The sequence below is a fragment of the Gopherus flavomarginatus genome, unplaced genomic scaffold (genome assembly GCF_025201925.1).
Source record: "Gopherus flavomarginatus isolate rGopFla2 unplaced genomic scaffold, rGopFla2.mat.asm mat_scaffold_1223_arrow_ctg1, whole genome shotgun sequence".
Classification (NCBI taxonomy): domain Eukaryota; kingdom Metazoa; phylum Chordata; order Testudines; family Testudinidae; genus Gopherus; species Gopherus flavomarginatus.
This window is the reverse complement of record NW_026114655.1, coordinates 8,888-25,698: the sequence shown is the minus strand read 5'-3', so window position 1 is coordinate 25,698 and position 16,811 is coordinate 8,888. Positions and strand designations below refer to the sequence as shown.

The following is a 16,811-nucleotide window of genomic DNA, read 5'->3' as shown; positions in this document are numbered from 1 at the left end:
GCATATTTCGATATGGCTCCATCCAACAGCTGCCTCCACAATTGCAGGGCAGTGCCATGGGGCACACCGGGGCCTCCCTGTTTGCACAGGATGGGCAATGCCAGTGCTCCAGGATGGGGAGAGATGATGCTAAGGGGGAAGCAAGCAGCAGACAGCTCCCATGACAGAGAAAGAAATGCTAGGGGGTGCTGTGCTGCAAGGAGTGAATGAGGTTGGCAGGGAATGGGAGGATCTTCCCTCACAGCAGGTGCATCTGTCTCCCTCCCAATTCAACCCCAGCCCTACCCCAGCCCAGGCTAATCCCAGCCCAGCTACCAGGATTAAATTTGGCCTGGATTCCCCAGCTGCTGGGGGTGGGGCGTGGGGCTGGGAAGAATGAGCCTCTACTCCTCCTTCCCCAGACACCGTTGCATGGGCACAGACCAAAGGAGCCTGCAGCACTGCTGCCTAGAGGAAACTGAGGCACCAGCCACTGACAGACACATCATGGCTCTCCTCATCCTCATCCTCTTTTCCATATACAACCTGGCCAGGGGAGGGGGCGTAAACTCAAGGCAGTTGCATAGTTAACCTGTGGAACTCCTTGCAAGAGGATGTTGTGAAGGGCAAGACTATAACAGGGTTCAAAAAAGAACTAGATAAGTTTATGGTGGATAGATCCATCAAGGACTATTAGCCAGGGTGGGCAGGGATGGTGCCTGTAGCCTCTGTTTGCCAGAAGCTGGGAATGGGCGGCAGGGGATGGATCACTTGATGATTCCCTGCTCTGTTCATTCCCTCTGGGGAACCTGGCACTGCCACTGTCAGAAGACAGGAGGATACTGGGCTAGATGGACTTTGCGTCTGAACCAGTCTGGCCGTTCTTCTGTCTCCCTTGGAGCAGCAGTGACACCCAGTGGGCAGTCGGAGTAATGCACAGAAGGTGTTTTGCTTGGCGCAGCAGTGACACCAAGTGGCCAATCAGGGTAACACACAGAGTATGTTTCCCTTGGAGCAGCAGTGACACCTCGTGGTCATTCAAGGTAATGCACAGAAGGTGTTTCCCTTGATACAGCGGTGACACCCACTGGTCAGGTGGCGTAATGCACAGCATGTGTCTGCCCTCTACAAGCAGTGACACCCACGGACCAGTCACGGTAATGCACAGAGTGTGTTTCCCACCAATCTGGGTAAGGCACAGAGCATGTTTCCCATGGAGCAGCAGTGACACTCAGTGACCTGCAGGGGTGGCATCAGACTCTTCTCCTTTAGTGGGGGACTGAGGCTACATCTACGCTACAGGATAAATTCGAATTAGCTTAAACTGATTTTATAAAACAGATATTATAAAGTCGATTGTGAGCGTCCACACTAGGCACATGAATTCGGTGGTGTGCGTCCATGGTCCGAGGCTAGCGTCAATTTCTGGAGCGGTGCACTGCTGGTAGCTACTGTAAAATAATGAGGCCAATAACGTCGATTTGCATCCACACTAATCCTAATCCGATACAGTAATATCAATTTTAGCGTTACTCCTCTCGTTTTGTAGGAGTACAGAAATCGATTTAAAGAGCCCTTTAAATTGATATAAAGAGCAGTGTGGTGTGGACGGGTGCAGCGTTAAATCGATTTAACGCTGTTAAAATCAGTTTAACAGCGTAGTGTAGACCAGGCCTGAGATGGGCTAGACAAAAAAAATTGGGGAGCTGTGCCCTCCATCACCTGGCCTCACCCTTCACGGGGGCCATGCCTCTGTTCCTTCTCAGTTAAAGGCCAGGCTCATCTCCTCTCCCCCTGGCTAGGGTTTACAGCAATACAAACTTTATTAAAATAAAATAGTAAACACGGTTTACTTAAAATATTCTAAATCTGTCCAAATTTTAGTACTGAATCCAAAGTTCTCTTAAAGATCCCATCAGTAACCAAAACCTACATGAAAAATTGAAACCAAAAACAAGGCTTAATTTAAAACCCAAACATTAAGAAAAACTTTGTTTGTAAAAATAAAAACTAACAAATGCTGTAAATTAATAATTTCAACATTTTATCAAAAAAGTGTGCTACAGCAGAATGATAAAATAACATCAAATAAATAAGCATGACCTCTAAAACCTCCTATAAAGGAACTGAATCCTTGAATACTGGTCAAATCGTAATAAAATATGCAGAACTATGTCAAAACTGGTGTTGCAAGTCAGCCATTTGAATCCAGCAAATGTCAATTAAAAGCTCCATTCCAACTAAAAAAAACAAAACAACCCAATAAACCAAAATGGTCACAGCCTGAAACAAACCTACACAGAAGCAAAATTAAACCTGTACCAACACTGGAACAAACGATGTAAATTTCTAATTCTAACTTCTTGTTTCTCCCAGGAGGAAGGTGTTTTGCACCCCAGTAACCAGGCTGTCACTGCAGCTTTCCTTTCACTAAATAAGATTTGTACCAAATATAAATTGCCCTCCAATTTCTCTAAAAGAAATTGAAATTGTATCTTTGCACTAATATCCCAAGTGTGCAAGTCCATCTCCTCAGAGCAGCCCCACACGCTGAGGCTAGGGGAGAATCCCAACTGGTTTGTGCATTTGTAACCCTGGGGCCTGAAGCTGATGAGAGAAAGGGAAATGATCCATCTTGGAGCCTTCCGATATCACCTGCGGGGAGCACAGGGATTTGACTGAGTGACATCCTGGCTAATTTTCACCTTGTTCTGTGCCAGCAGGCTCCGCTGGAGAGCTCGGGAGTGACTTGACCATGGCAGCACCCTATTTACATATTAAAAGCTGGCATTTTGGGGTCAATGGGGTAAAATATGAGTACTTTTGGGGTTGGGACCCACATGAGAAGGGATGTGGACAAACTGGAGAGAGTCCAGAAGAGGGCAATAAAAATGATTAGGAGACTGAGACACATGACTTACGAGAACCTAGAGGCCATATCCTGTATGTTAAGCTAAGGCAAAGTTAGCATATCTATATTGTGACCTTTTACTCAGAGAGGAAAATCGACCTTTCTCATGTTACTTAAATAGACAAGTACCCATGCCTGTCCAAGACCTTTACTTAGACCAATCGACAATGGAGAATGGCATAGAGTTTTATTCAGTGTTGTACCCACAGATTTAACAGGTACACTACAAGGTAACTTATGTGCATATGTACATGTCATCAACAAGCACAAACATACTAGTCTATGAAGTAAATGTACCCTAATGTTTTGTGGGTGAGGAATGAAATTTGGGCATAGGAGGAAGGATTTCCGGCCCTTGTGCCCTATAAAAGAGGTAAGCCACCTCGCTAGAGCACTTTGCTCTATCATTGTGACTTACGTCCTCCACTCTCTCTCTATGTACTAGCAGTAGGCTGTACTTGTTCTGAAACTTTAAGTTTCAAGGGAACTAGGCTAAGTTCGGTTTCCCTACGTTTTTAGTCTTTGTTTATTAGGTTTTGATTTTAAGTTTAACATATTCAAGAAAACCCTAAGTAACACTAGCTTTCCCTAAGCACAGCATCTTTCACTTAAGAATTGAGAAACCTGAACTGCAAGGCTAGTCCTGTGTCTCTTACCACCAGGTTATCAAGGAAGGCTGTGAGTATATTAACCAAAACTTTGTTGTATATAATGCCATATGTATCTTTTGAATAGTAGTAATGCAAATGTAACTTTGTAACTCAATTAAATTAAATAACATGTAAGCTAATCAATTAAATTTTCATCAAATTATCCAAATTAATATTATTAGTACACCCTATATCAGGCTACATGGGACAGAGAGTTGGAATGCAGAGGGATGAAGGCACTGGCTCTGGGGGTGCAGACTCTGGGGTGGGGTTAGAATGAGACATTCAGGGTGCAGTAGAGAGCTCAGGGTTAGGATAGAGAATTGGGCTGTGAATGCTCTGGAATGAGGCCAGGAAAGAGAAAATTGAGATGCAAGAGAGAAGTCAAGCTAGAGCAAAAAGCAGAGAAGAAGTGTGCAATTTGAGCTGCAGAGGGAAGAAAAAAGCCTCTGCCTGTCCCCTTTCACCAAAGCATCTAAGAACCAGATGAAAGACATCTTTTCCCCACTGCAACAACAATTCCAGTTGACCTGGACTGAGGAAGGAAACCTTCTCCTTTGCAGCACTAGCAAACCTGGACTGAGTCACAACCACACCACACTCTGGTGTTCCTGGACTGGGACATGGGAGGGGCTCCTCTCTTCTCCATTTGGGACATGGTGGGATGAGAGAAGTGACAGAGCTTTACGGGAAATAATAATTTGCCTGATTCATGTGCCAGTCCAAGTCCTTGTTAACCCAAACAAGCCGTTTATCCTGCATGCTGATGCCAGTTTGGAGGGTCTGGGAGCAGTCCCGTACCAGGAAGTGGAAGGAAATGTAAATCTGTAGGCATTGCCAGCTGAGGACTGTCTGATAGCGAAACTCACTATCCCACCACCAGCAGCAGTTCTTGGTCTTGAAATGGGCCATCACTGAGAAATTTCGAGACTACTTGTGTGGTGCTCAGTTTCAGGTGTGGATAGAGAACAATCCACTGACTTATGTGTTAACAAGGGCTAAGCTGGATGCTACAAGGCAGAGATGGGTGGCTACTTTTGCTAGCCATAACTTCGCATTCAATACCAATGTGTTGGTATAACAGGGAGTGTGATTTATCAGGACCACCAATTCTTGGCTAGGGGGAGGATGTAAGCAAGGTGAGAATGAACTTTACCCTGACATCTGTTGGTGATCTGTTGTAAAGGCCTTTTGTTGCTGATATGCATGCTCACACCCACCCCGCATTGCATGATGGGGGTGCATGTCCAAAGGGTTATTTCAGCTGCTGTGGGATCCCCGGTCTCTTTCTTATTAGGGCAAGGGTAATAAAGTACAGTTATTCTGGTGATATGAATCAAAGACAGTAGAACGGAACTTAGCAGTTCATGATTTCGGGACCCACCCGAACCTACATAACTCTCGTTAGGCAAGGGACATGGATTCCAAAGGATAGTGAAATAAGAGAGATTGAAAAGGAATATTTGTATTTAGCAGCATGCTTTTCTTGTGAAATGTTTAAATGCACATTTTATGTCCTTTGTATATCTCTAGTTTAAAAATAGAGTTTTTTATCATTCTAATTCATATTTGGATCAATACCACAGATAAAAAATGATTAATGACTAAATGCAATTTTTAGACATACATAAGCTGCTGGGCTTTGATCTCATTTCCACACTGAAAGTTTTAAAAAACTCCATAGTTGGGGAAAATGCTTATTTCCCCTCAGACAACAAGAAAATTTTGCAGATTGGACTGTGGGAAGTCAGCTGTGGGACACGAAATACCTCTGCAACCAGATTCTTAGTCACAGGTCAGCGGGTGGGTTTATGTAAATTCTGGACTCTGGGGCCAGAGCTAGGGGAGGGACCCCACAACTTTTGTGGCACATGCATCACCTCTGCAATCAACCTTTGCTACGTCACTCCATAACATCACACACAGAGCAGCCTTTCACCTCTCAGAACCAAAACATATCCTGAAAGTATCAGAGGGGTAGCCGTGTTAGTCTGGATCTGTAAAAGCAGCAAAGAATCCTGTGGCACCTTATAGACTAACAGACGTTTTGGAGCATGAGCTTTCATGGGTGAATACCCACTTCGTCAGATGCATGTAGTGGAAATTTCCAGGGGCAGGTATATATATGCAGGCAAGCTAGAGATAATGAGGTTAGTTCAATCAGGGAGGATGAAGCCCTGCTCTAGCAGCTGAGGTGTGAAAACCAAGGGAGGAGAAACTGGTTTTGTAGTTGGCAAGCCATTCACAGTCTTTGTTTAATCCTGAGCTGATGGTGTCAAATTTGCAGAGGAACTGAAGCTCAGCAGTTTCTCTTTGAAGTCTGGTCCTGAAGTTTTTTTGCTGCAGGATGGCCACCTTAAGGTCTGCTATAGTGTGGCCAGGGAGGTTGAAGTGTTCTCCTACAGGTTTTTGTATATTGCCATTCCTAATATCTGATTTGTCTCCGTTTATCTTTTTCAGTAGCGACTGTCCAGTTTGGCCGATGTACATAGCAGAGGGGCATTGCTGCCATATGATGGCGTATATTACATTGGTGGACGTGCAGGTGAATGAACCGGTGATGGTGTGGCTGATCTGGTTAGGTCCTGTGATGGTATCGCTGGTGTAGATATGTGGGCAGAGTTGGCATCGAGGTTTGTTGCATGGATTGGTTCTTGAGCTAGAGTTACTATGGTGTGGTGTGCAGTTACTGGTGAGAATATGTTTCAGGTTGGCAGGTTGCCTGTGGGCGAGGACCGGCCTGCCACGCAAGTCCCTGATGATGCATTGGATAGGTTTTAGCTGGGGACTGTATGTGATGGCTAGTGGAGACCTGTTGGTTTCTTTCTTGGGTTTGTCTTGCAGTAGGAGGCTTCTGGGTACACGTCTGGCTCTGTTGATCTGTTTCCTTATTTCCTCGTGCAGGTATTGTAGTTTTGAGAATGCTTGGTGGAGATTTTGTAGGTGTTGGTCTCTGTCTGAGGGGTTAGAGCAGATGCGGTTGTACCTCAGTGCTTGGCTGTAGACAATGGATCGTGTGATGTGTCCGGGATGGAAGCTGGAGGCATGAAGGTAGGCATAGCGGTCGGTAGGTTTTCGGTATAGGGTGGTAGTAATGTGACCATCACTTATTTGCACCGTGGTGTCTAGGAAGTGGACCTCCTGTGTAGATTGGTCCAGGCCGAGGCTGATGGTGGGGTGGAAGCTATTGAAATCGTGGTGGAATTTATCCAGAGACTCCTTCCCATGGGTCCAGATGATGAAGATGTCATCAATGTAGCGTAGGTAGAGAAGGGGGCGTGAGTGGACAAGAGCTGAGGAAGCGTTGTTCCAGGTCGGCCATAAAAATATTGGCATATTGTGGGGCCATGCGGGTGCCCATAGCGGTGCCACTGATCTGGAGATATATATTGTCATCAAATTTGAAATAGTTGTGTGTGAGGATAAAGGCACAGAGCTCAGCAGCCAATTGTGCTGCGCCATCATCAGGGATTCTGTTCCTGACAGCTTGTATTACATCTGTGTGTGGGATGTTCGTGTAGAGAGCCTCTACATCCATGGTGGCTAGGAGGGTGTTTTCTGGAAGGTCACCAATGCATTGTAGTTTCCTCAGGAAATCAGTGGTGTCACAGAGATAGCTGGGAGCGCTGGTGGCATTGGGTCTGAGTAGAGAGTCCACATATCCAGACAGTCCTTCAGTGAGAGTGCCAATGCCCGAGATGATGGGGCATCCAGGATTTCCGGGTTTGTGGATCTTGGGTAGTAGATAGAATAACCCTGGTCGGGGCTCTAAGGGTATGTTGATTTGTTCCGGTGTTAGTGTAGGGAGTGTCCTGGGTAGATTTTGCAGTTTCTTAGTGTATTCCTGAGTGGGATCTGAGGGAAGTGGCCTGTAGAATTTGGTATTGGAGAGTTGTCTGGCAGCCTCCTTTTGGTAGTCAGACCTGTTCATGATGACAACAGCACCTCCTTTATCAGCCTCTTTGAAGTCTGGGTGGTTTCTGAGGCTGTGGATGGCATTGCGTTCTGCACGACTTACGTTATGAGGCAAGCAATGTTGTTTTTCCACAATTTCTGCCTGTGCACGTCAGCGGAAGCATTCAATGTATAGGTCCAGAATGTCATTTCGACCCTCAGGAGGAGTCCATGTGGAGTTCTTCTTCTTGTGCTGTTGGTGGGAGGGTATCTGTGTATCAGTGCGCTGTTCAGTGTTGTCCTGAAAGTATTCTTTGAATCAGAGACAGTGAAAGTAGGCTTCCAGATTGCTGCAGAACTGTATCATGTTGGTAGAGGTGGCAGGGCAGAAAGAGAGTCTCCGAGATAGGACAGGCTTTTCTTCTGGGCTGAGTGTGTAGTTGGATAGATTGACGACATTGCTGGGTGGGTTGGGGGTACCACGGTTGTGGCCCCATGAGACAGGTAGGAGTTTAGACAGCTTACAGTCGAGATGAGAGTGGGATACACAGAGGGCCCTGCCCCAATGGCTGATTACATACAGGGCCCTGCCTCACCTACCCACCAGCGCTCACAGGCGCAATGGCAGTAGCGGGGTCACACAGGCAACTGCCCTCAGTTGCCACCAGGGGTCTCTGCAGCAATGCCAGGGGGGATACATGCCAGGCATTGCTGCCCCTCGCCACCAGGAGTCACTGCTCCTACAAGAAGGCACCTACAGGACACTCCCGTTCCTGGCCAGCAGGGGTCACTATCACTGGGGAGGGGCTATGGGGAAGCAGAGAAAGAACAACTAACTGCAGTGGGGAAAATCATAATCTACCAGGGAGAAAGAACAGACTCCACTAGGACATCGCACCAACTCCGGCCAGGCTGGATACCAGCAATTCGGCGCTGAAGTAGCTCCAGCTAGAGGCTGGGCGGAGGCAGGTGACCTCGGTTTCTGCGCTGAGCAGGCTGCTTTGGCAGCGAGGAGGGACAGGGAACCCCCCGGTCAGGGTGTTGCTGCCCAAGGAGGGGGAGATCTGCAGCACTCTTTGGAGTAGCTGGTTCAGCAGCCATGAGCCACATGCTTCTCCCTGCCTGAGCTCTCCAGGAGCACATTATGCACAGGTGTGCGCTGGATGTAGGCACCAGTGTAACAACAGGGCCAGACTCTGCTGAGTGCTGCCTGCGAGAGACAGGGACAGAGTCAGACGGGCAGATGGGGGCAGGAGATGACAGAGCCAGTGGCCAAGAGCTGAACCCATCACAAGTCCAGCCTGTGACATCACCATCCGTCCCTGCAGCTCTCCATCTGTCCCGCTGTCCGTCCAGCCCTCAACCCCTCATCCGTCCCCAATGTATGTCACATACACCCCTTCACCCATCTGCCTCACACACTCATCTATTTCCTCATGCATCCTGCTGTCCCTCTGACTGTCCCTGCAGTGCCCAGCACAAGGAGGCATAATGGACCCTGAGCAAGACTTTTGGGTGATGCAGTAATGGAGCTAGCTGGTGATAAGGGGCATCTCTAATCCCAGCCCCACTTCTCCTCTGCCCAAAGCCATGACCGTGAGCCCACCCTTCTCAGTCTCAGACCTCATAGCTCCAAAGACATTACTGGCCACTCACGCTGTGACCCAGTTACAGCAATGAGGTCTCCCTGAAGATAGGGGGTGGGAGGAGCAACCCCCTTATCCTGGCAGGCAGGACACATCCTTCCCATTGTTGGTGTCACTAAGCATAACCCTACGTAACTCGGGAGGGTAAAAGGCCACAAGAGTATGGAGCCTTCCTGGTTTTAGGCCTCAGCAGACAAGAGTCCCTCCATGTTTGAACTTTAATCGACCTAAAAGGCCAGGTGTAACAGCCGTTATCAGTTGCAACAGTTCTAACTGGTCTAAAGCAGAAATAATGAGGCCTGTGCACCTTTAGCAAAAGGACAAAATAACTTGCAGAAGGAAAACTTACTAACGAGCTGCCGCGGCCAAGATTACTTAATGCACCTGCGCTTACATAATTGCTACAGGGGAAGGAAGGAGGAGGAGGGAGGGGAAACGGGGGATTGCTAGTCAGTAAGAAAAGTTCTCATGGATATAAAGAAACAAACTGCTTGTTTTAGGTGTGCATAATCTGAGTCAATCTCCCTGCACTGCTTTAAGATCTCAAATAAACTTGGTTTGCTTCTCCACCCTGGTGTGTTTATTGGCGCGGCACACCAGGCGACGGACCCCCCCCGCTGTTGCTTGGCCTCAGGCAGTTATCTGCTGGCAACAGTTCTTGGCGCCCAACGTGGGGCATTGAGGCTAAAATTAGCCTTGCCTGGATCCCTTCTGGTGGTCGACGGATTGCAGCAACGACCGACGCCCAGCGTGCACTGGTGACTTCACCGGGGGCCTCGGCGGAGACGCAGTTCGACTGACCCCAGAGGGCACAACGGTGCAACGCGCTCGAGTAGTGGAGAAGCAGTTGAGGGCGACGGTGAGGAACCGGTCCCTTGGATAAGGTAGGAACAGTCCAGTGGTCTGGATTTTTGCCTGTTATGACCTGGGGAAGCCCAGTGTCACCCTAGGATATGGGGCAGGGACAGAATACAGGCAGGGCATGGTGTACACCCTTAGAATGCATTCTAGCGAATTGGGAAGTGCTTGGATCAGATCCACTAACTAAAAGCAAACTAAAAAGTTCTGTATAGTAGACTGGCCTCAATATCAACTAGAGGACCAGAAAGGTGGCCACCGGAAGGATCACTTAATTATAACACGATCCTCCAATTACTCCTGTTTTGTCAGTAAATGGGTAGCTTCTGAAGCTGTTTGTATGAAGAGCTCTTGTAAAAATACCCCACTGTAGCTCCAGTTCTTCCCTCTGTCTAGCAGAGTGCAAAGATCCAAAAAGCAGGTTAGGGATAGTGCAGGGACAAAGGAGGGACCTGTCTAGAAAGGGGAGACCCTATGTCCTAGTGCACTCTCTCCCTGTTGTAGCTAAAAAGCAAGATCAGATGCAGAATGGTACTGGGGGCCAGTGTGAGTGACTGTTACCGGAAGACGCCCAGAGTACCCTGTGAAGCAAAAGCTCGTGACCAGGACTACTCTAACGCAAGCCCGGTAACTAGTGGATCTTTAGGAGGTCCGACCCATGGTGGGCTGACTTGGCCTGGCATCGTCCGGTGAGGAAGCTGCCTGGGTCTAGGAGTGTGTGTACCCATCTTCCCTTCCCCTTTCCTTTCCGTGTGGGCTACTGACAGTCTGATCATCTCACTGGATGCAATCAGAGTAAGCGGCGCCGTCTCCCAGAGACTAGCCGACGCTCTTTGCTGAAGGGAGGTGTAGGAGGGTCGTGGCCATCCTCGTTAGCCTCTCCTGTGTGAGTACCCTGTAGGGAAAAATCCTTAGTTTATGAGCCGCTAGCGCGGATAGGGCACCCTCCCTGTGTGTGTAAGTGGAAAATGGGTGTGGGGGGGGCAGTCTAAACATTCCACCTCACCCCCTAGGGTACCCCAGCATATTACATGTACGTACATTATGGTTCAACAACCTGCAGGTATTTAGAGAAATGGAATATTTACATGCATGAAAATCCATCTAAACAATGCCCACTAGAAGGTACTTCAATCTAGATAAAATCATACATCTAAGAGGAGCGTTTAATCACCAAAAAGCCCTGACACAGGGTGAGCAAATTTGTCTATTGAGGAAAGGAACGGGTTAATTTAAAAATCATCTTGGCCCAGGGATGGAAGGGGGGGATTGCTCTGCATTCAAGGTCCAGAATCAAAGCAGACTATGCTAAGTACAAAGAAAAACTGCTTTCGGCCCCAGCTGGCTGTGAAGGAAAAAATATAAACAAAGGCGAACCAAAGGCAATACAAGTTACAGAACTAAGATTACATTTGCAAAGCTTAACTGTCCAGTAAGATCCAACAGTGTGCCTTTGTGACCCCGGAGCCGGTGTGGCTTGGTGACACTAAAGAAGCCGCAGGCAGCTGACCTGGACTGGAATCTCTGAAAGAGATGCTGCAGAAGATTCCAGGGTGCAAGAGAACAGCCCTCCAAAGAGCGGAAGCATGTTAAAAATTCTGGACAAGCTGTATACAGGATAATCTCCAGTCCACCTCTCCCCCCTTCTCTGAACATTATACACAGAAGTGGCCAGTCTGGACATACGTGTGTATGAAAGGGGCTTGGGGCATTAATGTTTTCCTAAGTGATGAGGGAGCTCTCCGTTGTTGTTTTATTATTTTATTAATGGAGCTTTAAAATACAGTTATATGGTGTGTTTTCTTTATCTTCCCCCAACAATCCTGTAGTGTCAGCCTGATCACCTGACACGAGGGATAGATTGGTAACAGAAATTTGTCACAGTTTGGTGAGCAATTAAGAAGGGGGGAGCCCTGCAGAATTTACACCATCTATTTGTTTTACCCTTGTTATTTTGTGTTTGCTTTGCTTGGTACTGTTGGTGTTATATGTTGAGAACTGCATGAGTAAAAGTGAGTCCTAATAGGATAAAAAAACGCTATCTGGTTCTGGTTCTGTTCTGTTTAACCGGTTACTGTTGTTTTCCTGCTCTGTTCATTTGGGCGTTAGGAGTGTGGGCGGAACTGAACCTCTCGTTCGTAATTCCTCGGAGTGGAAGCCATGCATGCGAGGAAGCTCTGAGGTCGAATTGAGATCCTTCTGTCCCGTCCCCTGTAGCGATCAGTGTATAGAAGTGGAAAAGTCTGGCTTAGACTGTAATTCCCTCTGCTCTCTGTGTAATTCTCTTTTCTGTTTAAGTGTCAAACAGATGAATGAGTCTCTGGGTAAACCCTCTAAGAATAGTCCTTTAAATTATATGTTAAGTAAATGGCCTTTGCCCAATGGGCCATGTGTTTTTGTCCAGGTGGCAAGCCTCATGAAGGAGGACTCGGGTAGTCTTGTAAGTAAGAATGTTTAAGGAAAGAGACCAGGAGGGGTGGGGGCTAGATGAGAAGCCCACCCTCCTAGCTAAACTGGTAGTGGAACAAGTTGGTGCCCATGGAAGGGATGGTTCAGCAAGAAAAGCAGGATCGGGCCCAGGCGGGCAGGCAACAGACAGAGAAATTGAAAAACAGGTTGGAAAACTTTAAGGGTGTAGTGGAAGAAAGGAGTCAGTAAGTGTAAGCATGGAGATTTCAAATACCCAGGACTTACTTGGAATGGTGATTTAAGTTGATAAAAGTGGCTGTTGGAAGACAAGCAAGTGATTTAAGGGAAAGTGAAAAGTTAACTCTGTAGTTGCTAAACAAAACAGCAGTTGAACTTTGTAAAAATGCTAAAGAAAAAAAAGTTTTTGGTGTCTGTAAAATGTTTGTAAATAAATTCAGGAAAAAAAGTTATTGGATTGCAATCATTTGGTTTGGCTATAAACAATTTAGTTAAATTAGCTGAAGAATGTATACAGTGTTATGTAATTAAAAACCTGGGCTGCCTATGAAACAAATACAAGAAACTATGGGGTAATTCCTCTGTTTTGCCTGAAGCCAACAAGAGTATTTGTATATTTCAAGCGATGATTGTCTGCCCAGAAAGGGTGGGTAGACCTCTCTTTTTTTTGTCTTTCAGATAATCAGAGAAAACTGATGCCAGCTGAACAGCATTCAACGTACCATGCATTTACTGGCACAACAGGAATCATGTTTTGTGTTCTATGTTCTGTCCTGTGGTGTTTGTCTTGTGGCCGAAATTTTTGTGTTTAATATTTTTATAAAATAGTCTAGTTTAAAATCAAAGAAAAAGATTAAATTAAAATGCAGATATTTGTTTTGTTCAACTTGGAATACAAAGTGTTTGGATAAATCAGGAAAATGTAATATACTAAAGTCTAATGCATTTCCTTAAGTAAAGAAAAGAAATTTCATTGGCCAAACTGTTAATTGCAAAAATTGTTGTTAAAATTTGCATACCAACAGTCTTTGAAAGCAAAGACATGAAAAGTTAACCCACTCCCCATATTGTACGTGGGATCTTTTTGGCTACCTCAGATTTCTAGCCAGAGGGCTGGGGATGGTGAAAGGCTATTGGACTAAAGGTTGTATTGAGTGAACTCCTCAAAGTGGGTGTGCTTGTCCTGGCTTGTTGCTCCAAAGCTCTGTAATAAGGTTATTTTAGTAAAAGGGTGTGTGTGGCATATATTAAATAATAAGACTAATGTACTGTATAATGACAATGTTTATGTCTTCATTGTTGGAAAGAAGGTGTATAAGTAAAAAGTGGAAGTTTCCTTTGCAGGTTAAAAGAAGCCAAAAAGGGAAAAAGGACAAAGAACAGAATGAATTAACTGAAAAAAAATAAAATAAAATAGCAAGCTCAGGCTATAAATAAAACACTGACTCCATTCAAAAACACTGCTCACAGTTAAGACTTGGCTAACAACCAGAAAAAGGAGGGCTTGAATTTGCCCACGCAGCTATGAGATTTGCAAAACATTGCCAGGCACTAATGAAATGTGTTAAGTTTCTTTTCTCACAGATAAAGAAGCGCTACCCAAAGACCCTAGCAGCCCTACCACTCTTTGGAACCAGGAGACGGGATTGATGTAAAGGTCCACCGACGAAAGTCTGCTCTGGCTCCACCCTGGAAAGGCCCTTAAGTCCCGGTGACTACCAACATCGCTGTAAAATGTCAAAGACTGACTGCATGGACCCAAAATTCTCACTGCAAAAAGACCCCTCCACATCGGGAGAATTCTCCTACTAATGATTAACCTATTTCACCTTCTAGCTCCACTGTGCCTTCTGGACAGTAGGAAAAAAGTACAAGGATGCTGCACCACGACTGTTTTGGGAAAGAAGAAGAAACACTCGCTCCACTAAAATTGCCAAAGTCCAGGAATTCCTGACTAAAAAGAACATTAAGAACTGACCCTGGTGAAGAAACAAAGAATTATACACTGGTGGGAGGACATTTGTGGGACCCACGTTTGGGAATGTGGTATTAATTGGATTTTGGGGTTTATTCTACAGGCTGTGCCCTGTGTTTTGGATAAATCCTTCAGCATATATATCTCTCTCTAATTGAATTTTAAATAACAAGTACCCAAAGAGTTTGTTCTGCTACTAGAAATTTTACCCGTATTGAAACCATTCCAGTGACTAATAATGTATGCTATTAATGTCGATGCCTTTTGAAAGTACCTGAAAATAGTTAAATAAGAGGTGTATTATAGTACTACATCAAGGAAAGATGGTATTAAATATCACTGAGGCTGGGAAGGCATTGCAGTGGAATCTAGTATGTTTAGGAATTCGGGATTTCCTGAATTACCAGCTAATGGCCATTTGGAGTGATCTTGAGTACCAGACTTGGCCCACTGCCCTTACAGACGCATCAGAAATACCATCTGATCTGTGATCATCGAAACATACGTGGACACTTCCTGGGTGGAAGTGTGGCTTCACAGGGCGGGGTGTGCGCCCTTATAGGGGATGAATGCTGTACTTATGTCCCAGAAAGCGCACAGGATATTAACAAGTACATCCTGTCAGCCAAACAGGCTTTTGAACAGTGGAAGGCCCAGGAAAGGAAACCCACTATTTCTGATTCCCTCTGGGGCTGGTTACTCAACCTGGGAGAAATAGGAGAAGGCATTGTTCACCTCCTGCTCACTGGTGTGGTGTTGTGTATTGTTACTCTTCTCTTGTTTGCTTGCTGTAAAGCACTTCAGCTCCCTAGAGCTAAATCACGTTATCCTTTAAATGTGAGAACACTCAGCCAAAAGTTTGTTGAGTATTCTCAAAGGAGGGAGTTGTTGGTGTCACTAAGCATAACCCTACATAACTTGGGAGGGTAAAAGGCCACAAGAGTATGGAGCCTTCCTGGTTTTAGGCCTCAGCAGACAAGAGTCCCTCCATGTTTGAACTTTAATCGACCTAAAAGGCCAGGTGTAACAGCCGTTATCAGTTGCAACAGTTCTAACTGGTCTAAAGCAAAAATAATAAGGCCTGTGCACCTTTAGCAAAAGGACAAAATAACTGGCAGAAGGAAACTTACTAACGAGCTGCCGCGGCCAAGATTACTTAATGCACCTGCGCTTACGTAATTGCTACAGGGGAAGGAAGGAGGAGGGAGGGGAAACGGGGTATTGCTAGTCAGTAAGAAAAGTTCTCATGGATATAAAAAAACAAACTGCTTGTTTTAGGTGTGCTTAATCTAAGTCAATCTCCCTGCACTGCTTTAAGATCTCAAATAAACTTGGTTTGCTTCTCCACCCTGGTGTGTTTATTGGCGCGGCACACCAGGCAACGGACCCCCCCGCTGTTGCTTGGCCTCAGGCAGTTATCTGCCGGCAACACCAGTATGGCAGAGACCCTGCCCGTGGGCAGATAGACCCAGCTGAGTCCATAGGAGACTGGGGAAGGGGGAATAGAGAAAGAGAATGCAGGCAACTGAACATGACAGCTGTCCATGAAAGGAGAGACAGAAAGAGTTTGAGTGAAAGTTGGCCAACACAGAGAGAGAAACCTAGGAGGAAGAAAGAAATTCAGAACAGGGAGTCACCCTCATGGATCCAACTTTCTGCTAGGGAGCACACACCACTCCTCGCAAGAGAGATGATCAGCCCTCGCAAATGGCAACATCATCTCCCTTGAAGCCACAGATAGTCCGGAAACCCACACCCAGATAACGGGAAGTCCCTGCCTGGAGCCAGGAGGGCTGTGACCAGAGCCCTTCCCAAACCAGATACACATCTCACCGACAGAGATGGTTACTCTTGTCCCAGTTGGGCAGCTCTTGCCTGGCATCAACAGGATTCACGCTGTCACTGCTCTTGATCACTTTCCATCTCACCTCAGGGCTGGACTCCATCCCCGCGACTTCTTTTCCCTTGGTATGAAACACAACACAAGAGGAAAAGAAAAAGCAATGGTGGTGAGGTTCCTCTTCTCACTACTCCCGCACACCAGGGTTTCAGCTTCAACCCTCCTCCCATTCTGCCATCACAGCTACAATTAGAAATCTGAGCCCGGGGCTCACACCTGCTTGTCTCCCCAATCCTAGGCCCTGTCCAGCATGTCTCCCTCCACAGAACTTACCTGGCCTCATCTTACACTCCATCTTCATATTGCTCTTCTCCTTCCCAGAGCTCCTGCTCTGCTCCTCAGACCTGTCTGTCCTCAGCTGTCAGGCAGAGGGGAAGGGGCATGATGGGAACACACACGCCCCATTCCAGACACCACACAGCATCCACAGGGCTACCAAACACCTCGTCTTCGGCCAAAACCACACCTCACCCCGAGGGAGCAAAAAGCCTTTGTGAGCACAGCACACACAAGACAGGAAAAGATTAACACCCACACCCTGCCCAGCCAAAGTGGGAGCTTCCTGGCCACA

General features: G+C 46.5%; 1 long non-coding RNA gene across 1 annotated transcript; it reads right to left on the bottom strand.

The window, feature by feature from the left end:
• Window positions 1–2,006: 2,006 nt before the first annotated feature.
• LOC127041973 (uncharacterized) lies at window positions 2,007–16,353 on the bottom strand. The gene is made up of 2 exons (XR_007771797.1): window positions 16,174–16,353; window positions 2,007–2,219 (listed from the first exon to the last, which is right to left on the bottom strand). It is a non-coding gene; the product is annotated as an uncharacterized LOC127041973 (long non-coding RNA).
• Between the last annotated feature and the right edge of the window lie 458 nt (window positions 16,354–16,811).